Genomic DNA, 18045 nt, shown 5'->3' on the forward strand with positions numbered 1-18045 from the left:
GACCCAGGATGGATGGTGCCTATGAGGTCGTGCAGGCAGGCCTCCTCGGCAACTGAACACCGCACACATGTGGCCACGTTTTAGCCACCGGTCTGGCCATCTTTGAGACCCACCTTTATGCTCAGAGCTACAAGCACACAAGAATCAGGGACAGGAGAGTTCTCACAGGGCCTAGGAGAAGCAAGCACTCAGGATGACCTGATATGGATGCTGGATGCAGGAATCCAAGGACACTAGCCTGTGTCTGCCGCAATAGGAAGCCCAAACTACGGCGAGCTGGCTGGCCCTGCCGGATCTTTCCAAACTCATGCACACAAACACACGTTGTCACTGTGAGGTGTCACTCACACCCTCCGGGAGCCCCAGGCTGTGCTCCCGCACCACCGGCTGGCACTTCAGCAGAGAGTTTGTCTCTGTTTTAATTCAAACCCACACACGTCTTGCATTAATTAGAGTAGCAAAGTTTAGCGCCCACTCGGAGCTTTCGTGAAATAGACAAAGAGCACACTACACAACGGTTCCAGAACACAAGAGAGGGGCGTTCACACCTGAAGTGTGCTGCTTACAATCGGTCAGCAGAAAGACGGCAAAGCCCCACCCATAGGCCACTTTTCCACATTAACTCCAAAGGCTGACCCTGCTTCTAGAAGAATCTGAATCTCTTTCCATCCCCCTTCTCAGGAGTAGCTGTGCATGGAAAGCCTTTCCCTGGGGACTGAGCTCACTCTGAGAGAGGCCTGCTTTTCCTCAGTGGGCACACTAACATACCACGTCTCACTCTCCTGGCCGGAGACACGGGACAGGGGCATGCCTTGCTTTGAGGCCGACTTGCAGAGGGACATTGCCGTTTGTCAGGGGGCATGAAAACCTATGTGAAGCTCATTTCTCAACTCCTGTGTGACCGAGACTCTGCTGAGGGTCCTTGTGGCTCAGAGGTCCCGCAGCCAACTTGAAGGCTTCGGAGGAGGATTTGAAAGAGGGAGGCTCTGTTCCAAAGATTGCTTCTAGGATTCCCTGTAAGAAGTCTGAGGCAGAAGACCTCACTACGTTGTCTCCAGAGTGGAGAGTAAGAACTTCTCACGGGGCCAGAAGACACCAGGAACCAGGGTTTTGATTAGGCCTTGCCTGCAAACCTGCTTTCCAAGATCCCAGGAGATCACAAGGCTGGAGCAATAGAGAACTAAGGGGCTCCAGTGGGAAGTGAGGCCACATTCCAGGGGGTCTTCTTTGGTGGGGAGGGGGTTTTAAACAGGGTCTCATGCAGCACAGGCAGGCCTCATACTCATTATGTAGCTGGGGATGACCTTGAATTCGTGACTTCCTGCTTCCACCTCCCAAGCCCTAGGATTCCAGGGATGAGCCTTCCAGGCAGGTTTTGAAACAGAACCCCCACCCCGAGTCAAGGATGTGAGGTGCCACCACTGGCCAGGCTGGGTGCTCAGGACCCGAGGGGAGGAGGACAGACCATCCAACTCAAACCTCGACTCATTGTGGAGACTGGAACACTGCTGCTGTCTGGTGGGCAGGAGCCTCCTGAGTCTGGGGGCGGGGATGGGTGCTGGGGTGGGAAAGTCCTTCTCCCTATCCCAGAGACTCCATCTGCCCTCCCTTTCAGGGAAGGCCCAGCCACCAGCGGCTCCAGACAAGCTTCCCACCTGAGTCCCCATCACCAACACAGCGGCCAGAAAATGTATGTCGAGGACAAGAGAATGACACCCTCGGCTTCACATAGCTCCTGTCCTTTTGACTGGAGACTGCACCTGACAAAGCAGAAGTCCCAGCGGGATAGATCCCCCTGGCTCTCCTCCACCATAAAGATGACCCCCACGGTGGATGCTCAGAGCACTTCCTCACTATCCACACTTCTGTGGAGCATCTCCTCCCCACACAGCACCTCAGCCGCAGACACCTCAGCCACACCTCACATGTCGGGGCTGATCTGTTAAACAACAGCCACGATGCCATTATCACACTCTAAAAAGAGGCAAAATCCCTTAATAGCATCAGATTCCCAGAGAGCGCTCAGCGTGCCTCAGCTGCCTCTGGGTTTCCTAGTTTTGACTTTTATTTACAAAGCTGGGGGCTGATCCCAAGGTCTTGAATACACTCGGCAACCATTGGAGTCATCACCTCTGAACCTTATATACCTTCATAACCTATAATCAAAACTCGACGCATATTTGATTATACTTTCTGAGTTATTCATTGTTTATTAAAGCACTGGCTCCTCTTCCAGAGAACCCAGTTTCACTTCTGTGCTGGATAGTTTCATGTCAACTTGACGCAAGCCAGAGTCACATGAGAGGAGGGAACCTCAGTTAAGAAAATGCCCCCATAAGATCAGGTTATAGGCACCCTGGAAGGCATTTTCTTAACTAACGATTGATGAGGGAGGGTCCAGCCCATTGTGGGTGGTGCTATCCCTGGGCTAGAGGTCCTGGGTTCTGTAAGAGAACAGGCTGAGCAAGCCACAGTGCACGAGCAGCACCCGCCATGGCCTTTATCATGGCTGATTTACTTTATCAGCTCCTGCCTCCAGGCTCCTGCTCTGTTAGTGTTCCTTCCTTTGATGGTGACTGTGATGTGGAAGCCTAAACTGAATAAACCCTTTCCTCCCCAAGCTGCTTTAGGTCATGGCGTTTCATCACAGCAATAGGAATCCCAACTAAGACAAATTCCCAGCCCTCACATGACAGCTCACAACCATCTCTAACTCTGATTCCAGGGTTTCTAACTCCTTTTGTGTCGGATTCCACAGACAGCAGGCATGCATGTGGCACACAGACACACATGCAGCAAAATACAATACATACAAAATAAAATGAAAATGGGAAGATTTACTTTATTATTTTTATTTGTGTATGTGTGTATGAGTGTGTGTATATGAGTGTGTATATGTATGTATGTTTGTGTGTGTATGTGTGTGTGAGTATGTGTATATGTGTGTGTATGCATATATGAGTGTGTGTTTATGTGTGTGTATGAGTGTGTATTTATGTGTGTGTGTTTATGTGTGTGTATGAGTGTGTGTTTATGTGTGTGTGTTTATGTGTGTGTATGTGTGTGTGTGAGCACATGCATGCATATTTGCATGCACAGACGCATGCAGAGACCGGAGGGAGTCAGAAGAGGAGGTCAGGTCCCCTGGCGCTGGAGCAACTGGAACTTTCTAACGTGAGTGCTGGGAGAGCAGCTGCAAGAGCAGGGAGCACTCCTAACCGCCGAGCCACCTCTCCAGCCCCCTTCCTTTTCATTTTTAATTACAAATCTTTTCAACTTTTGAAAACTTTAAAGTTTAAAAAAGCTTAAGCATGCGCCGAAGAAGAATCTTTTTTAAAAAAAAAAAATCAGGGTCTGGAGAGAGGGCTCAGTAGTTAAGAGCATTTGATAAGCTGGGCAGTGGTGGCACACACCTTTAATCCCAGCACTTGGGAAGCAAAGCCAGGCAGATCTCTGAGTTCCAGGCCAGCCTGGCCTACAGAAAGAGTTCCGGAATAGCCAGGGCAACACAGAAAAGCCCTGTTGCAAAAAACAAACAAACAAAAAGAGCACTTGATGAACCCAGGTTCAGTTCCCAGAACCCATAATGGCAGCTTACAGCCTTCTATAACTCTAATTCCAGGAGATCCAGTTCCCTTTTTGGCATCTGTGGGCACCAGGCAAGAAAGTTGTGCATATATATCCATGCAGACAAGCTTATACATATAAAGAAAAATAAATAATTTAAAAAAATCCTATAAACTGGGGCCAGACTGTTCCTAAAGTGACCTAATAACTCAACACAGTCTTCACCAAAAACCCAGCTGGATTTCTTGGTGGCCGAAATTGACAGTTTGGTCAAAAGGAAATCCTCGTGGAAACAACAAGAGACCCAAAATAACAAACATGGTCTTAAAACTCAAAAACAAAGCTGGAGAACCCCCTTCCAGCTGTGTAAGCATCAAAGTTATGGTAATCAAGACCTCATGGCCCTGGCGTGGGATAGATACACAGGCCAGTGGGGCCTGAGAGTCCAGAAGTGAACCCTGTGTCTGACAGCGACAGGGGCTACACCATCCATGGTGGTGGTGGGGTCTTCAGTGGATGGTGTTGGCTGTCAGCATGAAAAGCACCAAGTTCAAATTCTTCACAACATGAGCAAGACTTAAACGGAACAACCGAAGCTACTAAAGCACAGGTGAGACTCTTTGTGACAATGACATTTTGAATAGGACACCAAACGTATAGAAGCAAAAATAAAGCGGACCAACTAGAGTCACCAACATTACAAAATTCTGGGTTGGGGTTGGGGTTCGGGGGTACAAGTGTCTACTGTGTGTAAGGCCCTGGGCTTGAGAGTCAGTTCCTACTCCCATGCCCTAGAACCATCTCTACTAGAAAGTGGAAAGAAAGCTACAAGGAGCGGGTGGTGGTAGCACACTCTTTAACACTCTTTAATCCCAGCACTCAGAAAGCAGAGGAGGGCAGAGTTCTTTGAGTTCAAGGCCAGCCTGGTCTACAAAGCTAATTCCAGGACAGTCAAGGCTGCACAAAGAAACCCTGTCAAAAAAAAAACAACACACCATAATAAACAGAAAACACAACAACAAAAACAAAGGCACACAGGACACCTACATCCTAGCACTAGGGAAACAGAAACAAAGATTGTGAGTTTGAGGCCGTCCTGGGCTACTTAGTGAAACGGGATTTACAAACAAAACTACAGAGCTGCTGGCCAGATGACTCAGTGGGTAAGGGCCTTTGCTGCCAAGCCTGACGACCTGTGTTTGATCCCCAGGAACAGAATTCCCCACAAATGCAGCATGACTCTCTCTCTCTCTCTCTCTCTCTCTCTCTCTCTCTCTCTCTCTCTCTCTCTCTCTCACACACACACACACACACACACACACACACACACACACACACAAAGTTTAATTTCTTTTTTTTTTTTTAGACAGCGTTTCTCTGTGTAACAGTCCTAGCTGTCCAGGAACTCACTGTAGAATAGTCTGACCTCAAACTTGCAGAGATCTGCCTGCCTCTGCCTCCCGAGTGCTGGGATTAAAGGCGTGCCCCAGAACCACCTGGCTGAAAAACCTTTTCTAACTACGATGAATTGCCACTTCATACCCCCTAGGACAGTGACGAGGAAGAGACAAAAGCTCACAAGTACTGGCGAGGGTGTGGGGAAACACCTGATACAGTGATGGGGGAGAAAATGGCAGGACTGTAAGGAAAGTTTAGCTGTCCTTCGGCGTGATGGCTGGTCTTGTCTGTCACCTTGACTGGATCTGGGATTAACCAAGAATCTTCAGGCCAGCACCAGGTTGGGATGAGTCCATCATTCAGCCTTGCGGACCACACAACTACTGGTATCTCTAGTGTGAGACAGCCCTTATGAACCACCCAGACCACACTGTATAAGCCAATCTAATACATCCTCTTTGCAATATGCACATAATCTCTCTTCACCCTGTTCCTCCAGAGAACACTAACTGGATCTCTAGTAGTGTAGAAGAAAACAGGTATTGAAGCAAACACAACCGTGTTGGACCAAACTTCTTCACAGCAGGTGAAAGGAGAAACAGCCTGTATTGGGAACAGATGAAGCAACACCCAAAGGCGTCTGTTTATACAACACTGTCTCCAGCCTTGAGAGGGAACGATGTCTCAGCAGTTGCCGTGTGGACGGAACCTGAAAGCATGAGACGTGGACAATTGCAGGCACAGGAGGGCGAGCGCCGATCTGAAATGTCCCTACAAAGTACACCCACAGACAGGAAACAGAGCCATGGCTGCAGACAGAAGAGCTGGGGAGAAACTTCTGAAGGGCCCTTGGGGTGATACAGGAGTTTGGGGGCAATACAGGAGTTTTGGGGTGATACAGGAGTTTGGGGGCGATACAGGAGTTTTGGGGTGATACAGGAGTTTCAAAGCAGAGGGGGTGATGGCTGCATGTGGCTGAGAATACAACCCAGTGCGGCTGTGCTTAGACACCTCAAAGTGGCAAAGATGAGGGGGTTCCTGACGTGTAAGTTTTATCGAAATTTTAAAAGGAACCTAAAAGTAAAGGCCTGGAAGCTGTGGACTCAACCAGAGACACATCTGCCAACACAACGTTTACATTTCTGCAGAACTATAGCAGCACTTGAAACTGGCCATATTTCACTGCAAAAACTCCAATTTCAGTCTCTAGTAGCCTAAGAAGCGTGGGCATGAGGACCAGCGCGCATCTTTAGAAGTGAGCGTCTGGCTCACCACCAGGGCTGCAGCTGTGGCGGCTGTAAAAGGGAATGGCCTCAGCAGGAAATCAGCAACACTTGACAATTGCAGATCAGCCATCAAATTAAACTACTCCCAGTCCCAAGGCCAGGTGCCTGGTTCTTAAGTGAGAATCCTAAAACGATGTCAGCTCAAGCTGTTTAAATCCAAGCTCCATCCACTATGAGCTGAGAGTCCATGAGACCAGACTTCAGCATCCAACCTTTCTTTCAAAAACAAAACCCTGTGCTTTTCCACTTCAGACCCGTGCCTGACCTGCTCTCCCGGGTCACAAGAAAGCCGCTGAAAAAACAGCAAATGAGCCAGGAGGTGAAGAAACTCAAGGCAAGCATCGCCTTTCCAGCCGCTGCCACTCTCAGAGAAGCCTGTGGTTCCAGGCACTGTCACCAAGTTACAGCTTTCCCGACAGGATCATCTATGTAAAACAAAACCAAGCACACACAAAGGGCCCACAGTGCGAGGGAGAGGACAGTCCCCTCAGGGCTATCACACAGATCTTGGAGGACTGGGTTTCCTCAGGAGTCTGAACTGGGCTCACGTTACCAACCTGTTCCACCGTCTCTGGATTCCTATGCGACCAAAACAAAGGCTGCAGCCTGAATTCTATGGCCTGGCCAGGCTCTCAGAACAAAAGTGAGGTCCCTCCTACCCTGTGCCCTGGCATTTTTACTGTCCACACAGGAAAGGGATGAGAAGACAAACTACACACAGTGACAAGGTCACTCTGGCCTAGGGTTTCTCTTCGTCTTTGGATGGTAACTTCAAGTCACAAGACAAAAAGGAGTCACACCAAGAGCATTTGTATGTCATGACCCAAAGTGCGAATGCCTTGACAAGGCAAGAAAGGCCACCGACCGCTGTGTGTCCAAAGGAGACCAAGTTAGTGCCAAAGCGCCCGCGGACGGGACAGGCTGCCCACCCAGAGTCCAGGATCGGCTCCTACACACAGGAGCGGTGACCACCTCTGCGAAGCACGGAAGCAGCAAGCAGTTGCAGGCCTCCCAACCTGTGAAATAGATGCGCTCGCCAATACGCACAGTACATGTTTTTAACATTACGTTTACTGTGCTCACACACGCTCACACACAGGCCACAGCACACGTGAGGAGCCCTGAAGACAACTTGTAAGCTTCTGCCACCACATCAGGACTCGAACCCAGATCAGGCTTGGGGGCAAGTGTCTCTACCCACCCAACCATCTTACTGGCCCCCTGCGTTTTCCAATTCATCAATGCATGACCAAAAGGCTTTACGTGGGCTGGAGAGGTGGCCTAACTGCTAAAAGCTCTGGCTCTTCCAGAGGTCCTGAGTTTAGTTTCCAGCGATCACATGGCGGCTCACAGACATCTAAAATGGGATCTGATGCCCTCTTCTGGCAATCAAGTATGTAGGCATAAAATACATAATTAAATAAATCCTCAAAAAAAAAAGAAAAAGAAATTTTCAGCAGATAGCTGAAATCAAAAGGTTTTTAAAATGTTTTTCACATTTAAAATACAGATTAAAAATCTCATGAATAAAAACTCTGAACATACTGAATCTTGTAAGTTTGGAATTGAACACTGAAGTAAATAAAAGATTCAAAGCCAGGGGCCCAGCTATGAGAGGCCCTGAATTCTAGGCCATCCTTAAAGTTTCTTGTTTGTTCCTCCTGCATTTTCTGTCTCTTTATGGTTTCCAGTTTCATCTGCTCAGGATTCTTTCTTCCTTGAAAGAGCAGTGCACGGGCCTTGAAGTCGCAGAAAGGGCAGGAGCCACAGTTCCTAAGGCGAGTGGGATGAGGTGTGTGGGATCCAGGCAGAAGCCCTGCAGCACAGGAGAAAGAGCCAGGGGGCAAGCACACCCAAAGAGGTCCCTAGGCTGGGTCAGAGCCAGATTCTCAGTGTCTTATTCCCCTTCTTGTCTGAAATGGACAGCCAGAGCAGGGCAACTGCCCGAGGACTGGGCCCAAGTTCCTGAATAAAGAGATGTTCAGTATGCCAAAAGGAGAGGGGACACTGTGGACACCAAGGACGAGTGATACCCAGGAGAAGGTCATCGCCACAAGGAGACTGGTCCCAGGGAAAGAGTACCTCCAAGGACAGGTGATAACCCTGCTGCTCTCTGTGCCTTGTTCCCAGCACAGTGGCTAGGTCCCATCTCTACTGCCATCCCAGAGCCTTTGGGACAAGGCAGGACACAGCACCAACACAGGGATTATAAGCCACCCAGACAGACGTTGAAGGGTGACCAAACCCTACTGGGCATGCACGTGCACACACACACACACACACACACACACACACCATGCCTATGCAGAGGCCTAGTGCTTTACCTCCTATTACAGCCCCAGAAGTGCTGCATTCGGCACATGTACCAAGCAGGCACGGCACAAGAGAGAATTCAAGAGGTGTGAACAAGATGCTTGCTGCCTGCTGCGGCAGGCTCCCCTGCCAGGAACTAAAGAACTACAGACGTAGTCTGGAACACTCACAGCAAGCCAGGCACCATCTGCTGTCCCATCACACTGGCCAGAAGAAGGCATTTGAGAGCCAGGGTGTAGCTCAGTCTGGACCATCAGTGGATATGGCCCGAGTGACAGAGTGGACAGAGATCCCAAGAGAGGGAGCATACGGACCAGGGTAAGTCCTGAGCAGAGCGCTGCCAGCTCAGAAGCAGGGCCTTGTGCACACATTTAATTTCAGAGGTGGGTCCAGGAAGCACAGGAGGAGCTGGAAGTGAGGCCACCTTCCCTGACCTGAAGCCTCTTGCAGTCCTGTGACAGACTGTGATTATCCCCCCTGATCCCCATCCACAAATGGATGGAGTAATTTATGTGGGCATCAACCTTGGCAGTTCCGGTAAGCTGTGGACCCTAACTAGCGCCAGTCAGGGCCCTTAGGCAGGATGCAGCTCCATTGCTGGGTCTCAGACAGAAGGGGTCTGAACCACAGGCCTGGCAGGAGTCAGAGTGGGTTGAATACTGAGCTTGAGAGAAAGTTAAGGACAGTACTTGGGCTCCAGTTTACACCGTTTTAGGAAAAATGGACCCTGGGGGTAAGTGGCTATTGCAAACACGCTCCCTGCCTCTTCAGTGGGGCTGCTTTATAAATCGTAGCCCATGTTCAGGGTTATTAACGATGCTATCTTCCTGTCTTCTTTACAAATAGGTGTTGGGCAAATAGCTGTTTTCCTGTGTTGGTGAATGATGAGGACCAGACGTCACCACTGAGATGGCCGGCTGCCATGCTCTGCGGAGCCTTTGCATAAAGATAGCATCTAATATGCATCTGTGCCTGGATTCGCTGAAATCACATGGAGACTGAATTCATTTTACTCCGATGCCATGGGAACAATCACCAAAGAGGATCCTGTGAAGGCAGCATATATCATATACCCTTCTTAAACGCCATCTCCAACACATGACGACAGCAACGCCACTCAGTCACCGAGATTAAAAATTAGTCAGACGTGGAAAATGGAAACAGGGCTTCAGAAGGAGGAGGGATGGTTGCGCTGAATGATGCCCCTCTTTGGCGTAGTAAAGAAATGATATATATTTCCTGATGACAGCTATTTTCCAGGGCAGCCATGTCTAGGTGGTCTCACCGTCAGCTGATTGGCTAGATAGGCATCAATAATATGTTACACCTTGTGTCCGAAAAACAAAGTCGGGCAAATACACAACAATGACGTCAGAGTCACCTCCATCCAGGTCGAGTCCAGATTAGGCTACAAGTGAGAAAGTGCCCTTGGAACTGGGATTTGGGGGACTGAATCTGGGCCCTTGTCTGCAGAAGGTAAAGGTTCTCCCACCGAGCTACAGCTTCAGTCCCAGTAATATTCCTCCCAGGTGTCACTGACTCCAAAAGACACGGCTGTGTGTGTGTGTGTGTACATGCCTGTGTGTGTGCCTGTATATGTATACATGCCTGTGTGTGAATGTATGAGTACATGATGTGTGTGAGTATGTGGGAGGACATGTGTGTGTGTGTGTGTGTGTGCTTGCATGTGTGTGTACATGGTGAGTATGCATGTGGGGATGTGCCTGAGTCTGTGGTTTATGTGTGCATGTATGTGTGTGGGGGTGGATGGATGGGATGTGTGTGCACATGTGTGTGATGCATGTGGAGGTGGTTGGTGGGTGGATGGAATGTATGTACATGTATGTGTGGGGGGTGTGTGGAGGTGGGTGGGTGGGATGTGTGTGCACATGTGTGTGGGGGTGTGTAGAGGAAGGTGGGTGGGTGGGATGTGTGTGCATGTATGTGTGTGCAGTATATGGAAGAGGGTGGATGGGTGGGTGCTGTCAGAGGCTGCTTGTTTGTTTCCCAGCCTCCCAGACTCCCAAAATAATCACACAGAAATCTGTATTAATTGCAATACTGTTTGGCCAATAGCTTATAGCATATTTCTGGCTAACTCTTATATCTTAAATTAATCCATTTTTATTAATTTGTGTATTGTCACATGGCTGTGGCTTACCCACAATGTTCCCGTGGACTCTGGGGGAGGTGTCTTTCTCCTGCAGGCGACTACATGGCTGACTCCGTCTACTCTCTCTATATATCTCTCTTCCAGCCTGGCCATATTCTGTTAAGCTATTGGCCGAAAGCAGCTTCTTTATTAACCAGTAAAAGCAACACATACACAGAAGGCAGTTGTTCAATTCCTAGGAACTGGAACCCTATTTCAGGTGAAACAAAGCACGAGATGGGTTGAACGGATAGGGCAGGAAGGATAGAAAGGAAGGCTGAGACCATATGTAGCTAATATTGCAGTGAATTTATGGGGTCATGACCTGTTGCAGCAATGGAATACCCAGGTTAACATTCTTGCAGTCCCAGTGACAGCCACTCCTCTAAGTACCCTGGACTAAATCCTCCATCTTGTGACCACACCATTAAATCCATGGCCACTTCATATTGTCAGCGAGCCTCTACGTTACGTAGGCAGGCTCATGGGATCTTCGGGTGACAGAAGGTTGTGGAAGGCTTCATCTAATTAAGTGTGCTTCAGGCTAACTACTATGCCCCATGTCCAGCAAATGCCAATTCCCAACACAATACCAGTGCCCCAGGCCTTAACAAGGCACACCTTTAATCCCAGCACTCGGGAAGCAGAGGCAGGGGGATCTCTGTGAGTTCAAGGCCAGCCTGATCTACAGAGCGAGTTCCAGGATAGGCTCCAAAGCTACACAGAGAAACCCTGTCTCGAAAAACCAAACAAAAACAAACAAAGCAAAAAACAAGGCTCAGTCTTAAAGGTGAAAAGTGCCCATAAAAGCCTCTCTGCTCGAGGCTGAAGGACAATCATCTGAGAGTCACCCGGCCCCATTATCCTTTTCCTGTTCTGTCCCCAGAAGACCTCAAGCAAACCACCTTTTTGCTCTGAGAACTTCCCTCCCTACTTCCTTCTGGAGACATGTGGGCCTTGGGAGAGGCTGTGCGCTGCACACCAAGCCCTCTCTGAGTCCCCCCATTCCCCCCCCCCCGATGCAGTGACTCTAGGAAGGGGCTTCCAGGAGCTCACTGCAGTGCCCAGTGCAACCTAGTGCTCTCAGGGGTGCCATTTGGTTTCCTAAAGTGACTTAACTTGCCTTCAAGTGGGAATCAACATCCATGAGTTTCCCAGAGCTCCTGACAGCCCTGCACTGGCCCGTGATGTGGCGGCGATTGATGACCCGTCTCACCGGGAAGCCAGGTACATCTTTTACTAAAGGTGGCTTCCGAATGACAAATGGCTTTCTCACAAACACGAAACTGTTGATTGTATTTACAAACAGTTCATTTTTCACAAGCCGCTGGTCCTGCCCCTCACGCTTGGGACCCCTCCGCATGATGCATGGGTGGCTATTACCAGCATTGATTAAGGCTTCCTGTCCTCCCGCAGTTCCTGTCCCTCCATCCATCACAGACAGGCGCTCACACACGCTGTGCATGGTGGCCCCCTACCCCTGGACTTGGCGGTGTCTGTTCCTCAGCTGTGTTGTCCTGTGCGCCCCCGGATAAGGCGCATGCCACAGCTCTGACATCTTGACGCCTACAGCAATGGACAAACAAACCACACTAATTAAGCCCTTTAGCTTCATCCAATCTTGGGCCTTCAAAGGCTCCCGCCTCTGTTCCTCAGCCTGGAAAAATGTGAGTGTAAATAAAGTGTCAGCATGACACGCAATTGAGCCAGGGATCCTGACGTCAGTGTCACTGCTGAAGCAAGTCGCCCAGCATTTAGTGTCCGCTTTGGCCTTCCAGCCCTGTGACCTGCAATAATTGGGAGGAACAGAGGTTGATTTTGGCTCTCGATTCCAAAGGTCTCACTCTGTGGTCAGCTAGCCTGTTGCTTTGGGGATCTGTAGGGGGCAGGGCATGGAGAGAGTACCAGTGGATAAAACTACTCCCCTGACTGCTGGGGAGCAAAGCTGAGTCTCATCTGAGGGTACACTCCCAGTGACCTCCCCCAGCTAGGCCACGTCTTCCCCCAGGTCTTCACATATAATCCTTGGCAGACATCGCATGCCCAAAGTAGAGCAGGACTGGTCCAGGGGACCCAGAGCCAAATTCCTCAGCATCCACTGAGGAAGGGGTAATCACCAAAGTGGCCCAATCTGGGCCGGGCTAGAGTATTTAGATTCAGCTGCTTTCTTCACACTGTTCTCTCTAGTTCTTTTTGGGGTTGCACGTGTGGGTCAGTGGTGGTATCCCTAAGGCTGACCCATTCTAGGAGCTAGGCTGGTACTCATGGAAGGAGCCAGAAGCGGCCAGATGCCGCTAGGCATCTCCAGTCCCTTAGTATGGGAGCCTCTGATCACTGGGTAAATCAGCAATTTCTAGGCTTTGAAGTTCTCATATCATGGCAGCTCAGAAAAGAGTCACTTTCTGCCTAAGTCAGAATCCAGTATTCCCAATGACATCAAAGCTCACCAGGGACTGAGAGTGTAGCTCAACAGTGGGGTGTTTGCCTAGCATACACACAGCCATGGGTTTCATTCCCAGCACCACATACACACGCACACACACACACACATGCACACACACACACACACATGCATACACACACGCACACTTGTGCACATACACACACACTCACATACATGCGCACACACACATGCATGCATACACACACATACGCACATACACACGCACACACACACACACTACAGCCCACTTGCTACCTCCTGACTGCAGGACACTCCTACACAAACCCTTTTCTCGACTACTGCCCTGCACTTGCCTTTTACAGTGAGCTCATCTGCCCACTCGTTCTCAACCTCCTCTCATTTCCCCCTCTCTTTTACCTTAAAAAAATAAGCCATTCTTGTCGTGACCATCCTAAGGATGCAGAGTACTTAAACAAAGTCGGTGCCCTCCTGCCTGCCCTGAGGACCATGAGGTGACAGGGGTCACCTTGCCTCGTAAGCAGGGGTGGCAATTTTCCTTGTTATAAATATCAACACCGGCTCTCTCCTCTCTGTCTTGGTTTGTTTGTTTTACATAAATCTATGACCTGTACTTCCTCCTAGCTCACTGCCTGCAGCTAATGTGTGTGTGTGTGTGTGTGTGTGTGTGTGTGTGTTTGCACCTCACATGTAAAAGTCAAAGACTATCCACCACCAGGAGTTTGTTCTCACTTCCTACCTTTATGTGGATTCTAGAGTTCAAATGCAGGTTGTCATGCTAAGCCCAGGGACCATGTTGTATGTTGTACCCAAAACATGACCCAGCTAGCATTCTGATAGTTATAAAAAGATAAAACAGAGCATGTTTGGTGCATGCCTTTAATTCTGGCACTCTGGAGGCAGAGACAAGTAGTTCTCTGATCTAACAGAGAGAGTTCCAGGCTAGCCAACACTATGTAGTGAGATATTGTTTAAAAGAAAAAAGAAAGGTCTGAAGAAGGTTCAAAACCTCTGCTGGTGTGTTGAGCTGTATTAAGAATACCAGCATTGCAGGGCTGGAGAGATGACTCAGTGGTTAAGAGTACTGGTTATTCTTCCAGAGGTCCTGAGTTCAATTCCCAGCAACCGCATGGTAGTTCACAACCATCTATAGTGGGATCTGGTGCCCTCTTCTGGTGTAGAGGTGAACATGCAGATAGAGCACTCATACATTAAAAAACAAACTTAAAAAGAGGAATATCAACATTGCATCCATATTTGTGGGGTTTGGGGATCTTTTTCTTTTTGACATTATATCTGTTCTTAGCTGCTAAAACCCAGGCCACTAACACAGTGTGCACAGTTCCTAATTCTCCGAGTTTCACACCCCACACTGTCCAGTAGGGACCCAGGCTCCTGATTTCCCACCCACCCTCATAAACGCAGAATGTTCTCGGGCTTCCAAGTGTTTGGTGACATTCTGGATTAGAGAAGGCTCCTGTTGTCTGGCTGCCTCTCCTGACACCTGGTGTGGGAGAGTGTTTACGTGTATGGGGACTGTATTCTCTTTGTGACGGCTCAGCTCGGCACTTAAAAGTCTGTACAGTTCTGGCAGAGGACCCAAGTTTGGTTCCCAGCACCTCAATCAGGCCACCCACAACCACCTTTAACTCCAGTTCCAGAGGACAGGACACGCTGGCCTCCGCAAGCACCTGACTGAAGTGCCTGGGCTCGCACGTACGTTCACGCACACACGATTAGAAAATAAAGTGAATCCTTAATCCACCTTCGAGGAGAGTTGGTATTTTCATATTATTATATATGTTCAAGGTACATGGTATATCTAACCATTAATGTCTGGTTTTAAGCTACCCAGTGAAAGTATACTTACTCACAGATGTATTTTTTATTTGGTATCTTCCTAGACAATTATAATTATTTCAGAATTTTGATTAAACATCCCTCTATCCCCATGTCTTTTTTATTAGTAGTATATTATTATTTAAGCAATTGTACTTTGCATCATATCAGTCTCTCCAGACTTCAGTAAGGAGCGCCACTGGTGGGGAGGCTAAACCAACAGGAACTTTCCCCCACTACTCAGGGGATTGGAAAGTACCAGCCAATCAGCGTCTGCTGAGGAATCCTACCCTTTGCAGATTCAGCCTTTGGGGTGTGGCCTCCCTTGAGCTTATGGGGAGCTATCAGTTCTCTTAGAACTAACTGCTGCAGCTCCTCGAGACCTCATTACCCCCAAAGGCCCCATCTCCGCGGCATCCCACGGGGGGAGGAGAGACTGGCTTCAGCATGTTAATCTGGGCTGGACACAGATGTTCCATCCATGATCTGGTTAGCTGAAAGCTGGCTGCCCTATCCAGCTCTCCAATTAGCTATAATTGGTTTTTTGGTTGGACTTCTTAGTATTTTCAGATTAAGCAGTCCAGTGACCTGATAATAAATATAGTTTGCTTCCTCCCAGTGTTAGTACCTTGGCTGGGAGCTACAAAGTGTTCAGACCCCCATCCCTACCCCTTATCCTAGAGCCCTAGTGTGGACATAACAGTGTTCAATCATCTGTGTTCCGTCCGCCATCTTTATCAAGCTTAGCTGACTTATCTCGTTCAAGATGATGTGGGGGGAGCTGCTCCCCGCCCTAGGACACTGGAAGAGGAGCAAGCCCAGTGTGGACTTCCTAGAGGCCCATCCTCCCTACCGCTCTCATGATGCTTCAGGACATTGCACAGCTCTTGCAGTGGGGCTGGCCATGGTAGTGTCCAGGACAGAAAACATGATCACCTTCTACAGGATTCGCTAAGTCAGAGACGCCTGGCTCAGGAGCCCTGAGAGCCTCCTAGAAAACTGAGTTTCTATTGCATCAACAGCCAATTTCGCATGGCAGCCTGAGTGGACCCACTAATAGAAAGTTCAATTGCTTACAAAGGAATGGATACTGCAGGGTTCTTCATCCACAGCTTTGACAGACGATTAGAACGAAAAGGATACGGTGCTCTCCTCTGGCCTCAGGAGCTCATCAGCACAGCTGCCCTCTATCTGGCCTCCCACCTTCCCCACAGACCATGAGCTCTTCACTGGTATTAAAAGGAAGAAATCGCATGCCACCTACAATGCAAACACATTGCATATAAACTGCGGTATACAACGGAAAGACATCCTGTAGTCTAAATGAGCTAACTGAGTTAAAAGGAGATAGGACGCACTGAGTGGCTCCTGGTGTCTCTGCCCAGAGTGGGAGTAACCCGAGGGCAAACATGGAACGCTGGGAAGGGAATGTCCCCACTCCGGACCAGCTCTCAAGTGCGTCAGCACCTTCCCTGGTTTGACACCTCAGATGCTGATCTTCATTTCCTCAGGAACGGGGGAGTGGGGAAAATGTCGAGGCTACATTCTCTATCTGAAAATGGCTTGATTCTACTGTCCAGACTGGTTGGTTTGTTGTTGTTGTATATTTCATTTTGGTTTGTTTGGTTTTTTTTAGACTTGTAGATTCCAGGCTGACCTCAAACTCACCATGTAACTGGAGAAAGGCCTTGAACCTCTGGTCCTCCTGCTTCTAGCTCCTATATACCGTGGTTCATCGTGTTCTATGAAGCGCCTTGAACTGAACCTAGGACTTTGTGCATAGTAGGCAAGTATTCTACCTGCTGAGCTCTACTTCCCTGCCCCCTCCAACCTGATTTTTGACTGAGTCTGAGGTTCTCATTTGAAAAGCCCGAGAGGTCTTAATACCCTCAGCAACTGGGAACCATCCTCGTCTCCTAACAAATGTGCCCTGCAGGACCACTGGGACTGCAGCAGGATATCCCTATATTTCTGAAGCTACTGTGGATCCCTGCAGTCGGCTAAGCACGCTGCAGAGAGGGAATTTTCCCTAAGCTTGTGAAAAGAACAATCTTGCTGAGAGAGAAAGGAATAGTTAAGAGTCAATATGGGAGGGTTGGAGAGATGGTTCAGTGGTTAAGAATGTGCACTGCTCTTATGCTGGACCAAAGGCTAGGATTCCAGTCCCGACATCTGGCAGCTCACAACTACTTGTATGTCTTGTCCCAGGGGACCTAGTATACTTCTGGACTCTGTAGGCACTGTACTCATATGCAGACACACACACATGAATTAAAAAAAATAAATCTTAGGAAAAAATTATTACTTAGTCGCATGTTTTGCTGGATGTAGGTTATGCATGCAGGATTCTGAAGCGAAGCCACCAAGAAGTCTGAGTTCCTGGTTGCCTATACAAGGTGTGCTTGGAGAAGACAGCACGTGGCTCACTGTGAAGTCTGAGGTGCTGGTCACACTCAGGCAGGATGGCAAGAGCCCCAGTGATGGAGGAAGCTGATGCAGGAAAAGGAGTGCCAGGGGCTCAGAAAGTCCATTAGAGAAGGTTAGGAAGTTTGGAGGGGTTGGTAGGGGCCCATAAGAGATATATTTCTGGGGGTGCCCACTGTAGATGCTCGGGGACATCCAAGAGCTTAGCTGAGAGGATTTAGAGCTAGGGATAAGAGTCCAGTGTGTGTTTTGGTGGTGGTTGGGGGGGGGGGGCTTGGGGGAATGGAGATTGAGCCGACTCCGTAAGGACAAGCAGTGACCAGGGTGGAGGAGGCTGACCTTTGGAACGGCTTGACAAAGGGCAGGCCACTAACTTCTAGGATGTGTTCTCTGTTCATTCCCTGTGAGCCAGACCACATGGAATCTGAGAAGTGCTTGCTCGGGTTCTGGAAAAAGTCCAGTTCTCAAAACAGAAGGCCCAGGAGGCAAGCAGGTTCTGGAACAACAAGCAGGTCGATGAGGATGCGTGCTCTGGAAGCGAATGCATAACCAGGGTTCTGGAGGCGGTTCTGAAAGCAAGGGGACCGCAGCGCTGCTCTACTCCGTCCGCGGTGCAGGGAAGAAAGCCGGCATTGTTCAAGAAT

Source organism: Microtus pennsylvanicus, chromosome 2 (genome assembly GCF_037038515.1).
Source record: "Microtus pennsylvanicus isolate mMicPen1 chromosome 2, mMicPen1.hap1, whole genome shotgun sequence".
NCBI classification, from domain to species: domain Eukaryota; kingdom Metazoa; phylum Chordata; class Mammalia; order Rodentia; family Cricetidae; genus Microtus; species Microtus pennsylvanicus.